This window comes from Petromyzon marinus, chromosome 15 (genome assembly GCF_048934315.1).
Source record: "Petromyzon marinus isolate PM22_M1 ecotype Great Lakes invasive population chromosome 15, UKy_Petmar_22M1.pri1.0, whole genome shotgun sequence".
In the NCBI taxonomy this organism is placed as follows: domain Eukaryota; kingdom Metazoa; phylum Chordata; class Hyperoartia; order Petromyzontiformes; family Petromyzontidae; genus Petromyzon; species Petromyzon marinus.
This window is the reverse complement of record NC_133681.1, coordinates 8,714,285-8,728,947: the sequence shown is the minus strand read 5'-3', so window position 1 is coordinate 8,728,947 and position 14,663 is coordinate 8,714,285.

The window sequence follows — 14,663 nt, the reverse complement described above, 5'->3', positions numbered from 1 at the left end:
TTTAAGGCCAGCCTCTCTTTAATCTCAGAGAGGATAAGACTTCTCCGTTTTGAACTCGATACTTCAAACAGGACTCTCCTACAAGCTCATTTAACGTTAACACAAAAAATGTCACCTTCTGATTGGAACCACGTAGACAACATGACTGCTTCTTCTGCCGATTCACTTTCAATCAAATGCAAAGCTAACCTAATTGCTAAATTCAACCACCTATCAAAGAAAAACCCGGTTCCACAGATCACAAAACTAGACGCTAACAAAATTGTTGTCAATCAGAGTAGCACCCCGATTTCGGACAATCTGAAAACAGTATTGGCTAAAGGACTAAATTTCGCTGTCACCCCAAAACATATACCGATAGATGATATCATTTCTCAGGTCGATGTAGCCCTCAAAGGTATAGGACACATCCAAGCAGACGTTGCGAGAGCTGAAATAGCTACTATTCTTAAGAATGCTAAGAAACCCGTTAGCAACATCAGCAAAGATGAACGCTCTGAACTCGCGAAATTAAAAAAGAGACATGATATAGTCATCCTCTCAGCCGACAAGGGCAATACCACTGTAATTATGGATAAAAACTCATACAACAATAAAATTCAGGACCTTTTCAATGATGGTAGTTACTCAAAACTTAAAAATGACCCTACTAATAGCCTAACTATAAAAACCAACAAGATCATCACAAGTTCGACCTCCCTAATTGAACCAACTAAACGTCCCTCCCTAAAACCTTCTGCTGCAAGACCCCCTAGATTATATGGTCTTCCAAAGATTCCTAAAGAAGGCACTCCACTACGGCCCATCGTATCCACGATCAACTCCTCTACCTATAGGCTAGCACGTTTTCTGTCGGATACCTTGCTACCTTTCACTGGCAAGACCTCCTCAGCAGTACTTAACTCAGCCCAATTGGTTTCTATGGTCAAAGACGTTGTACTGTCCCCTGACGATATCCTTGTCAGCTTTGATGTGGTCTCCTTGTTCACCAAGGTCCCGGTACCTGATACCATTGATATAATTGAAAATTTGGTACAACATGGACTAAACCCGGAGGTACCTACGCTGGTCAGGCACTGCCTCACCAACACCTACTTCACTTGGAATGGTTCCTTCTACAAGCAAAATGAGGGTACTCCCATGGGTTCCCCCATGTCACCAGTAATAACCAATGTTTTCATGGAAAAATTTGAATCGGACGCCATCCAGACTTCCACCCTCAGACCTTCCCTGTGGAAGAAATATGTAGATGACACTTTCGTCATTTGGCCACATGGCCACCCAGCTCTGAACCTTTTCCTACGCCACATCAGTTCCATACATCCCGCCATCAAATTCGCCATGGAAGTGGAGACAAATGGCAAGCTACCATTCTTGGATGTTCTGTTTGAGAGGAGACCTGATGGCTCATTGGGGCATTCTGTCTACATGAAACCCACCACCCAGCCCAAAATAATTCTCTCATAAAAACTTTATACCATAGGGCTCATTGCATTTCGGACCAACACCACCTGACCAGTGAATTAAAACATGTACACCTGGCCCTCAAAAAGAATGGATACTCTGACCGTACCATCCGCCAAGCTGTTTCTCCCTCCATACAGAAACAACCACTTGATACTCCGGTCAAAACCATCACACTACCATATATAGCAGGCGTTACTAAAAAGATTTCCAAAATTCTAAACAAACACAAGATCCAGGTCCGGTTCAATACAGTACATAAAATTCGTGATCTGATCCCATCCGTGAAGGATGTCATTCCTGACTTACAGTACCCCGGGGTTTACAAATTGAGTTGTACCTGAGGTGATTGCTATATCGGGGAGATGAAGCGACATGTCTCTGACCGAATTCGCGAGCACAAATCAGATTTGAAACACGGCACAACGAATTCTTCTGCCGTGGCTGATCACTGTTACAACGCTGTGAGTGATCACAATATAATTTTCTCTGATACCAAGGTTATTTGCAAACCCACAGGTTTTTATCAGAGATTTGTTCACGAGACAATTCAGATCTACAAACACAGACACAGTTTCAACCGAGAAGATGGTTTCAAATTAAGCAACCATTGGAAAGATGTTCTAAATCGAACTAAACATTAAACTAATTTTCATTGGTACAGTATATTTTTTCAAGTAGTGGTACCCCAAACTTTCGCGGCACAGGCTGGTGCACTGCCGGTTCCGATCACTGTGCTACACCTTTCATCATGATAAGTCCGCCAATCAAATGCTAATTTTTATGCTAATTCCATTGTCAAGGCACCTTAATCCCTCTCAAACAGCTTAAAGGTGCACTGCCGTGTGCTACATCTTTCATCATGCTAAGTCCGCCAATCAAATGCTAATTTTTACGCTAATTCCTTTGTCAAGGCACCTTAATCCCTCTCACACAGCTTAAAGGTGCACTGCCGTGTGCTACACCTTTCATCATGCTAAGTCCGCCAATCAAATGCTAATTTTTTTATGCTAATTCCTTTGTCGAAGCACCTAAATCCCTCTCACACAGCTTAAAGGTCGCAGTCTGAGCTTGGCTCTGTTTCACTCCAGCGCAGTCTTCGAGACAGGCTGGTCCCTTCACCTGATGAAGGCCGCTTGTGTTGTAGCCGAAACGTCGTGATTTTAGTTGTTTTATTTTTTTATTTTACCTACGTGACTTTACCAAATAGAACCAAAGAGTATCATGAGGGTTGCTTGAAAACGAATGCCTCCTTTGTATCCTTTCTTACAACGTGTATTCAACGTTCCGTGGTACAGACACAAAATGCAGGCGCACTGCAACACCAGAGTGATGGTTCACGATGACTGCTAGCAGAGGCACGCATAACGGAGCAGGGCACAGCCATCGAATTCCTTGCGGGTGAAGTGGTAAGGCATTGATTGAATTCCGCGACTGAAAATGTTTTTTTTTACACGGTAAAACCATGCTCAAATATTACCATGGTGAGATGCAGTGGCGCCAGAATAATGAGCGTGGGAAATGAGATTAAGGAGGTAATTGAAATGCAGTCTGAGCGCAACGGAGTTTTGCAAGCATACGAGCATGTGTACGCGGCATTCACAGAACGGCGAGTGTCTCGGACGTGATGCACGCATTCCTGCCTTATTACACAAACGGGCAGCGCTCGTCGCTTTCCAGCCCAAGAGCAACACAGGCACGACCTCCCTTGAAACACTAGGGGGTGGCGCAGCACTGACTGACTGCTGCTCTGCGCCAAACCTCCAATGCACCCCGGGGGTGTTCTGGCACGGCCAGCAAGGGAGGGGATGCGAAGGGAGCCAAGGGAAGGGATTGGCAGGAGGGAATGGGGAGGGCGCGCAGTCGGTGCCAACACATGTCGGCAATTTATGTGCACAAGGGGTCAGTAGCAGCAGCTTCTTGTAGGTCTCAGGGTAGCCTGATGTCGGCCCCGGCCAACTATGGAGTCAGAAAAAAGAAAGAAAGTCTGGTGTCTCCATCCACACAATGAGTATGGGGCAATGGTCATCTCTGTTGTTGGCCCCTGGGAAATGTGCGGGTGGTGTAAATTCCACGTTAATGTGGCAGAGGCGAGTTTATTCTTTGGGCGACCGGCGTTGACTTTCCACAAAGTGGTGTCGCTCGTAGGGCTGAGTTGGCCCATAACCACAGGTTTTGAACTTGGGACCTTCCGATGAGAAGTTGTGGGGTTTTACTACTGTGCCCCTTGGACTGATAAATATGAAAAGCCCAGCTAAGAAATTTCCCACGGAGATCAGGGAATAGATTAAATAAATGATTATTATAGAGGCGTATTGAATAAAATCAACATCTTTCGGAGAATAAAAATCGTACATGAATTAAAACTATCACGTGATTATGTTTTAAAATATAAATGTGCATGTGTTATGAAATAAACGAAGAGAACACATTCATAATTATAATATTCTGCCAAACTGTCAAATTGGCTTATTTTCTTTCAGCAAATGCCTGAAAATAAAATTTGCCCCGACGCAAGAATTACACCACAGGTGACACCAAGTTCAAATATTGTTTTATTCTTCGTATGGCTGGGGAAGCAGGTGCAGTTTGATGTCGAGGTTAGCGATCCATTTAACATCTTCAGACGAGGCAGAGTGAGTGGTCACGATGCCACGGGGAACCCATCTCTCATGGCAGGAGTTGAGTACGTGGGCGATTATCCCATTTCCCTGGCTCTGTTCTAGAGCGGTCGAGGGTTGTCCAGGTTTCCCGTGGAAGGTGGAACCCTGTTGACTAACACGGGGTGCTGCGCTGCACACCTCTGCTGACTTTCCAAAGCAATCGGTGGAAGTTTCACTTGTCCATTAAGGTGGGCTGTTTGTCCATGAGTCCTTGGCCTGAGACGATGCAAGGCGCGGTGGTACATAGCATGGTGAATGTTCAGTCAAAAGTACATGATTCTGAGAAATCACCAACATTCATGGCAACTTATTAGTGCTGACATCGTATATGCATGTGCCTATAAGAAAGTAATGCACAACAAGTCAAATGCAACTATTGTCAGAGAAATGCAACTAGAGACCAATAAAGAATATGCACACCTCGGGACAATGTTAAAGGCATACCGGAATACAAAACGATTGGAATGCAAATACAAATGAAGGTAGGATGGAGTGCTTTTGGAAAACCTGACAGTGAAATACCATCATGCCAAAAGACGAAAGATATCAATCAGTGCACATAACCCTCTATGGTTTATGGGTCACAACCATGTACACTGAAACATGGCGAAAGACAAGACTGGTGACAGAATGCGTGCAGCCTGAGCAAGATATACAAGCCTCGGAGCACGACCACAGCAGAGATGGGGCGATGTGCGTGCAGGAGTGAGACGGATTGCGGCATTGCGAGAGGCTGTTGCATGGCGGAGACGTGGTGAGGCCTTCATCCAGCAGCCGATTGTTCACGCATGATTGCGATGCTGTCGATGGCGTGAGAATGGAAGACACGAGATTGATTTGAAGTTTTCGTGACTGCAGGAATCCATACTCGTTGGTTATTTCGGTAAAGTCACGTAGGTAGGAAAATAAAATAAAAGAGTAAAAAGAATCTATACAAATATATGTGATTTTATTATTATTATTTAAAATTTTCTACCTACGTGACTTCACCGAAAGAACCAAAGAGGAAGGACACGAGATATCCGTGCAAACAACAGGGACACACACACACTCTGGTTGGAACGTAGAACTCATCGGACTTTGGTCCCGCTAAAGAATCAATGAATGGTGGGGGCATCGAATGTCCTGTGACAATGAAGCAGCTTGTGCTGTGAATGGGTTATCCTGGGTCGGGAGTAAAGCCTCGAAACGTCGGCCGAGCAACCGCTTTGCACTTCAAGGAGACCACGTAGACAACCCCACGCAGATTCCCAATAGTCATGTTTTTGTACGTGTTTTTAGTTCCGCACGATGTCCGACGTTTCGCTCCACGTGCTGGCAGCTTCTAGAGGAAATTAATTAACAAGTCTGGCGTTCTCCCTCGATACTACAGCACAGCGGGTTGCCGCTGGTGTCTGCTGTAGGGTCGGCCGATGTTTCCTACAAGACGGAGCAAATAAACTCCCTGCAGCAGCAGCAGGCAACGCTATACAGGGTGGCCCAAAAGTCAGGACACATACAGTTATTTGAACAAATCACATAGGCTTATTTAATAAATTTCAACAAACGTTAAAACTCACTTCCATTAATATGAATGCAAGCATTCATTCTCTTTTAAATTAACTTAGGACTTTTTAAAATTTAAGATCACGCGTGTAATATTTTGAAAATTCATAAATTTAGTTTTGTCTCAATTCGTTCGCAGCATTCTTGGTCAAGTTTTGGAAACGACGAATTTGAGGTGCTCCCACATGCAAAATAGACATCAATAATGCTCGTAGATAACACAATATTAACTTGAAAAATAAACAATGTCTGAATTCCAGTGTTAAAATAAATTAAATAGCTCTATGTGTCCTGACTTTTGGACCACCCTGTATAATGGCCGTGCAACCGTGGGAGAGTGTGAACTGCCTCTATTCACGGCCTAACGAAGCTCCCAGCACAGCCGTGGAAACCTACGCAGTCGTGTTCATTATAGTCGGCCATTCGTTTTCATGCCTTTTCAATCACCATTCAAATAGACAGTATATATTGTACACTGCGCATAGCATATATACGTATACGCACTTACTCTTGCATTGCGTCTACACTGCAGCAGTGCAATGGGGCTGGTAATCCAGGCTTACGAGAGCTGCACTCCCTGTGCCAAAAACAGAGTTCGCATCCAAGTAAGTCGAAGGTTCACCGGCTTGTAACTAAATCCTTTCCCTGGTGCTGGGTTTCCAGCACATTGGGAACAGTGAGGCCGCTGCGCAGTTGGCTTGAAGGTGCTCAAGATCCCACGGTACTCTTCAAGAGCGAGCCTCTGTGCATTGGTGTGACAGCCTAATAACCCACCACAATAAAAGCCATATTCCCTCCTACTCGTTTATCAAAATCAGACAGAATTCGAATTGTCTCCATACTCAAGCGAGCAATGGGGCATGGTACATCTGTCGGTGGTCCATAGCCAGTGGTTTGAATTTCACATCAATGTGGTAGTGCCCGTCTCTCCGTGGGGGTAACAGAACATTTGTGTATTTTATTTTGCGTACGCATAATTGTGCACTCTGTAACGACATGCGGCACTATGGTTGGAGTGCTTCATGCACATTCATGAAGCTGCGAGTTGAAAGCCATCCACCCCTTCAGGGTTCATCCAATGAGTCCCACTATTGTGGAAATTCAACGGTTTCCATCCGATGAAGGAGCTGGCTACTGCCCTAGATGTGTGGAAGTTCCACATTTGAGGTGGACACCACCTCTCATTCATCTGAGCACGGTGCCACTTTCAATTGGCTTTGTATATGCGTACCCTACCTCTTTACCCTGTGACCACATGACATGGAATGCGCTCAAACCCATCACACCCCGAAAGACCAAGCATGTTTCCGTCTGGACAGTGCTCGGATGAGCGACCACGGTGCACAAAGACCCGACGTGGCTTGGGCGTTGTGGGGAGCAGAATCCACTGCTGCTCTGTGCTGACCAGCGTGGTGAAGTATGGTCAAATGACCTTCACGGCCGACACGAAGTGAGGAGGCCCTCATTCAGCAGTGGATTGACAAATGGGCTCTACGTGTACATCCACGCTCTGTTAATCAACGTTTAACCTCGATTGTCACGCTTTGCCAAGAAATTATACCAGTAAAAGAATGCATAGTAAACTAGCTTCCCATGTTAAAATGGACTCTTACAAATGGCCCGCTAAGTGCAATCAGCGTGGTATTAATATTTAATTAATCACCGTTCACTCGCAGAGAGAGGGATGGGAGGAGGATGGCTTTCGGGGTTGAACGTGTGAATGGCTCCAGGCCTTCGTGATTCACAATTGGAGAGACTCCAATGCATTGACATTGCACAGTTGGGCAAGTGAACGATGTGCCCATTGTGCAAATGAAGTAATCACCGCACCCTAACAACAAAAGAGCCTCCGTGAGGCCGTTGGAGTTGCGGTCCTAGAAGTCCCTGGGTCGATATTCCCGGTGCGACGTTTAAATCAAACGACGCGTTTCTTAAATACCCGCTTTCTCTCTCTTTACCCAGCTGGCCTCACCACAGTTCGTCCATCAGCAAGGTCAATGTGTGGCGGAGTGAAGCGTGGGTGCTTCAGCCTCATCCAGTCTCATCCAGGTTGAAAACTCAGTCTGGATTGAAAACGCACTGCTTTCGAACTGCTGTTTGCGTTAAGTTTGTTGTCCTTCCCCCGCATCTCCGATTAGCACGGTTGGCTATGCACGGTGCAAAAGAAGTTCAACACAGTACATATATACAAGGCATCTGGCCAGCGTTGAAGAGAAGGCCCACTACCCCCCCCCCCCCCCAGAGCGGCTCGCTAGAGCTCCCTTAAGCGGAGGCCCTTCCACCATCAGAGGCGTGAGCAAGACATTGCAGGCCTGTGCCTTACACGGCTGCATGTCGGAGGAGACGAGAATTGCCACAACAAAGAATTGACGAAAGGGAAATAAGTTATCACCCCCGAGATCTACACCGGCCCTGGGCATCCACGCGCTTCACCGACCCGCACCGATCAAGCCTGGAGAAGTGATGGTCAAATCAACCTCCGCAAAACAGTGCGTGGCGCGGGCTTGCAGGCTGTCACCCATCGGCGTACCTACAAGACGGCTGTAACATGTACGTTGAGCGTTCGGCACGTTGTCGCTCTTCCACGAGCCTGGATAAATAGACCCATCGCGCAAACTAACGTTGGACAAACGTCCCGAGGCTGAAAACAGTGCCTGCAAATTGCTCATTTCGGATCGCACGCAGCAGCAACGTCTCATCCCCTACTGCGGAAACCTGGCAGGACTCTCCTGGAAAAAGAGTTATGAGACTCGGTGATTGCTTTCCTTTATCAAACAGGCGAATTAACAGCGATTATAACACGCTCAACTCCACCGTGCAATTAGATCAGCAACCTACATGCTGCACTGCCTCCTACCCTAACCGCGCACCTCCGATCGGCAAGGTTGGCTACGTACGGTGCGAAATAACTTCAACATAGATACATCACATTCACCCAGCGCTCGCCGAACTGCATTGGCTTCCAGTTGCCAAACGAATACATTCTAAGGTCACACTCGTTCCACGTGAAACGCGTGCCACTAAATGAACCACAATACCTTGCTGAGCTCGTCAAGGAGCATACACCATCACGTGATCTCCCGTCATCCCCGCTGCGGCTTTTGGCGAGCCAACGAAAAAAAACGGTCACCACGTAACGCACTTTCAGATGCGCTTCTGCATCCATCTGGAATGCTCTTCCTTTCGGTATTCGGATGCCACTGGAGTTATGCACTTTTAAATCTCGGTCGAAGAACGATTTTCTTTAGAACTGCTTTTTGTGTTTGGTTTGTTGTCCTTCCCTCCCACCTCCGATTACATACATACAACATCACTGCTCTCTGCAATTATCTGTTACACACAGAAACAAAATCTCTCACAAAAACAAACCATACAGCTTTCTGCGTTACAGGAATGTGCCACCACATTTGGCAATCTACCAGTTTAATATAATTATTTTTTAAACATGGGCAGGTTTACATAAGCGATGTTTTGGACGCTTTATGTGCAAACAAATAAGCTAGATTCGTATTTGATAACATCCCGACGTCAACCACTTTGGGAGATTAGAGAGGTGAACTTTAGTGTTAAGAAATAAGACTTTGAGGCAAGATCGACATTGGCCTTGCCATATAGCCCAGAGGACTGGACTTCAACAAACATTCGCTGGGAAATAAATGTCTGGACTTTTACTACAGGTGCACGTGGATGTGCTGTGAATGAATGGTCGCAGAACACAATCAGTGTGAAAGATTGGAACATTGTTGAATAGGTAAAGGTACAGCCCTGTAATTGCTTCCTCACACCGCTACTGGTAGAAAGGCTTCCACTAGCAGTAGCGCTTGAGATATCCCCCTCCGAATGGTTGGTCTACTCTTTCACACTTGCCAGAAATCTGCGCAGAGGCGCGAGTACTCACACTTTACGCAATCACGCCTGACCTGCCCATCAACAAACTGTGGTGCACCCTTTCATATTGCTGGGGTGGACAGAGGCGATGGGATTTAAACATTAAAAAAAAAAAACTTGCCCAAATGCTTCCACAGCCACGCGGGAAGATTGAACCGGTGACCATTTACACCCTGGCAGTATCCCATCATCGGAGACGCAATCAGAAGACAGGGGTTGTTGTGGGTAAGAGCAGTCTACACGATGGAGTGGCGGGTCACCGGGACGGGCGGATGATTGGCCACTCACACGTTGGTGAGATAGTGGATCTCAGGTTTCAGCTGTTAAAAAAAAACACGTTTCAGGATCTGGTAGAAGGAAGGAAGTGATGGCGATGTGCGCAGTGGCATCGTTGACATTGGACCTGCTGCTCTTGATGATCCGTGGGGCAGGGTGAACCCTCGACTGCACATCAGCACAATCCTGTAGTCTGGTGTGCTCAACTATGCAATGTGAAAAGAAATGGGTCAAACATGGCAACTTTCACAAAATCTATTACACTCAAGCGGAAAGTGGAACGCCAACCAAAATAATGTTAGTTGGCGTACCACTTCCTTAATTATGTTTCACATCAACAAAACCTTTAAAACATCTATTATGTTGTTTTCAGGATAATTTTTTAAAGAAATAGCCTGAAGTGTGAGAGTGTTCCAAAATAGTATGATACATCTTCTTTAGCGAACACAGCCAGCCGCTGAAACATTCGCCTTGACCATGAAAAGTCCAAGCGCCGGACTGGAATTTTTTTGGGTTTGGCAATATTCCTTCAGTTCTGCGTTTCTTCCTCCGGGGGCCGACCACAGGTGGATTGATAAACATCCATATAAACGCTTGGAAAAATTAAAGACCGACTACTTATGTACATGATTAGTGCTCTGGCTCCATTCTCCGCATACCCCTGTACACATTGCAGAACAACTTCACTTATGTCTATATAAAGGCAATCAGATGCCCTTTCCATGTTACACATCTTCTATGGCTGCTGTCAACGCTTTACTAACATAGCCTCAACATTTCCTTGCTCAGCGCAAATGATTTATATTCTGCAGGTTGCATGAGCGTTATTGAAAATAAATACAAAATAATTGTATGCAATTTCCAGTGTTCACGTGATAGCAATGCATTGTTTTACATCATCGTTTCGCAAATGCCGTTAACAAAGTTCTAAAGCATTCAAATACATTGCGAAGAAAGCATAACGAACGCTGAATTTTTTTTTACTAAGACACGCGTGCTCAAAACTCTGCTGAGTGATGGAGCAACGCAGGAGCGAGATGGATTCTGGCATTGCAGCGCTGTGCGTGGGGTGGAGGAGGAGGGGGGGGGGGCGACTTTCATCTAGCAGTGGCTCGACCATGGCTGATGATCATGATGATAGGAACGATTATTAAATCAATCGAAATAGTCTGTCGACTTGTGCATGTACACACAGGACACGCGGGCGCACACTGAACGCAGTCGTAAATTTATTGGAACAAGTTAATACACAACAACATAATATTACATGGAAAAAACACTAAACCATACTATTGCATTGAAAAGTGCACCCATTAAGATATTCCCGTGAATGCATTTTCTCCAGTACCAGGAATGCGGAATTTCCATTGCTGTCTCAGAGTAGAGAGCCAACATTGACTTTTCGAATATTAGTCGTACAAAATAGGTCCTATTTATATAATGATATGCTGACATCTATTGTACTGTAATTTGTTTTCCTTCACGAAGCCTATGACAAATGAAGCAACATATGAACTTCATATAATTGACCATTAACCCTGCATGGCGTTTACAATTTGTTGCAGATGTTTTAGGTTCGAGCCTGGTGGTTGCCCTAGTTAATGCACAAAAAATATGCGGCACTCTTGCCTCAAGGCCAACGATTCAGATCCCGCGGTGCTGTTCGAAACGAGTTGGGCCATATTCTTGGTTCTTTCTGTAAAGTCACGTAGAAGGGAAACAATAAAATATTAAAAATATAAGACAATAAAATTATCACGACGTTTCGACTGCAACACAAGCAATCATCATCAGGTGTGAAAACCACAGCAATACAATTTGAAAAAAGTGGCGGTTTTTTTAACGTTATCACCACGGAGAGCGATTTGGCAGTTTTTCAGATGGACGAGTCCATCTATGTTCGGAAAAGAGGAGGGGGAGACGAAAATCATGGATGCGGTCTGAAAGCCACCATAAGCGTGAACAATCAATTCAGACCCGAAATGGTTTATCAAATCCTTCCAATGATTGCTAAGCCAGAATCCATCTTCTCGGTTGAAATTGTCTCTGTGTTTGTATATGTGGATAGCCTCATGAACGAATTTCTTATAACATGGCCCACAAATTACATAATTATCTAATTGGGTAAAACCACGTGGCAACTTCGCTCCCTGCTGGCAGACTGTATCCATCTAAGCAACATTGCACTTTCGTGATAGCTTGGCACTATAAGAATTAAGAATGCTGTTGATACCAATTGTATTTAATAATTCTTGTTCGTACATTATGTATGGTGTTAATCACACAAAATGCAATAGAGTGAATCACAGATGTATAGGTTGATGTTAGTATTTTACATTAAATGTGTGCAGTGTTTGTTAGCAAGAACATATATGTGAAGCCATGATCATAGCACATAACGTAATCGCATTATACAACATTAACATGAAAAGGGGTAATTCAAATGTTGGCAGAAGTGCCGTTACCGCTGATATTGAATGGAAAACTGGCCAAGGTGGCACTCTTCTCTGCTAATTTGGCACAGTGTACTGGAGAGGTGATTCAATTTGCACGTGTGTCCAGTATACTGAGCGAGAGAAGCGTTCAAAGAAAAGTCAAATCAGAACATCTCCTTCCTCAAACAAGCAACGTTAGTCATCCTTCCACAGCACCTCACATTAGCACGGTTGGCTATGCACAGTGCAAAATAAGTTCAACATGCATACATTCATAAACCTGAGCCGGTGGTGAAATTCCACAATGCCATGGCAGGTCTGAACTTTCCATACGATAACTCCAAATTGACTTTCGACAAAGTGGTGCTCATTGTATCTCGAGAGAAGGATGATTATTCACGTCAACTCACGACCGACATTTAAACCCGCAACAATTATATTTCAAGACAAGCGTTATTTGGCATACACAGTGGCGTTAGATTATAGTAAATGCACAGTTTAAATGTACATTACAGCGTGTTGTATATGAGAAACCTGAAATCATTCAGCCACTGTAGGTCATGCTAAGCCGTTGGATTTTTTTGGTCTGTGGATAGAGTTTGATGGTAATTTACGGCACATGGGGAGAAACAGAATGAAACAAATATGCCGTTGATAAGGCTGGGCTATTGCTCTTCTGAGAAAAAACTATTGAAAAGGAATAAAGGGACTGCTAGACAGAACCTGGATTCAGCTGCCACAGATGGGGCTGCAATCTATCACGGATGTGTTCACGCACACGCGCTCACTATTAACGCATTTGTTTTTCAACTCTAAGGTTCAAAACATTATAAAAAAAAATTGTGTTACAATAGCATGGCCAGGATGATCATTGGTATGGGTTTTTTTGTTGGTATTCTGGATGAGCTACGTTTGCCTGGAAAGCCGAGACTGCGTTCAAAACCGCGCCGAATATGAACGGAGAGTGAACTCGGAAAGATGATATCAAGCGTGGACTGTTGTGCATTAGAAGCAGCGAGATCTTGTACAGCGATTCAATTCTTGAACGCGGATTGTGTGTCGATGTAACCAAGCGCAATGCCAGAGTGCTTGATTATGTTTACATTTCAAACTCGATTCGCGTCATGCAGCTTCCAGATAATCAGTTCTAAAATTGCGACAAACATCTTCCCAATAAATCCCGCAATTAAAGGCATATCATTCCTCCATTTTTTCAGTGCAATGGGCATGTGCGTCATGTGCGTCATGTGCGTCATGTGATTTATCCAGCTATTATTGGAGAGCATAAACTTTCAGGGAGAGTAAGCGGTGACCGAGGGGGTCGCGGGAGGCGATTGATGGCTGATAGTCAAGAATAATCACGGTGGCAGATAAGGAATGGAATGCATCAGAGAGTACATCCACTAAGGATGCGGAGGGATGAAATCGGTTCTTGTGCAGTGCTAGGTGGGTTGTTACATCGCAGGATCGTAGAAGATTCCGGAGGAATTGGGGAAACTTTCATCCAGTGGCAGACCGACCATGGCTGAGGTTGTTGATGATGATGATGATCTGGCTGTGCGGCGATGTGGAATGTTGCCTGTCAATACATTTTACTTTGTGCGATGGCAACAATTCCGCATTCCCGTGGCATCAGCTGAACAATGTGGAATTTCCACCACAGGCACACAAGGGTTGATGTCACACACGTGCGCTGCCCTATCGTCCCTTCTGCATGACGAGACGGCTAATACTTTCGAACTTTTCTACGAACAAAAAAAAAATCATCTGCAACTTTCGAGAATGAAAAAAGTTTCAAAGGGAAATTCGCGCCTGGATAGGACGTTTTTTTTTTGTCCAACGAAAAGAGACCCCTCTATTAATTCAAACGAAATGACGGCGCGTATGGGCAGCGCGCGTAAATCAGACAAGCTGACGGGTTTGCTCTCATGCGTTCCGCATTACACAAAGCAAAGCCATCTCCGGCGCACTTCCGTCCATTTGTCACGAGAATCCATCGCCACCACAGCACTGTTCGCTGCAACTTGGAGACAGAGTGTGCTTGCAACTCAAGCATTCTTCTACCGCTGCCTGCTGCTAAACCCATGCCAACACACCAAGGGGCAGAGGTTTCTCATACACCCATTGCACGCCCATTCGAAACGTGCGCATAACACGTCCAGTTGTAAGTGGGCTTGAGCCACTGCGACTAAAACCGAGCAAGACTTTGTGAAACCGCATTTAAAGTGGTGCACAGGTACAACTAACAAAAAAAAACCCTCGATATATTCATCAGTAACACTGACCCAACAGGGAAATAAACAAATACACATACCCGATGTTGTTCTCTCTGCTGTGCAGAAGGGCCATTGCCCCAAATGTCACCTGCTATAATACTCTTTCCGTTCTAGGG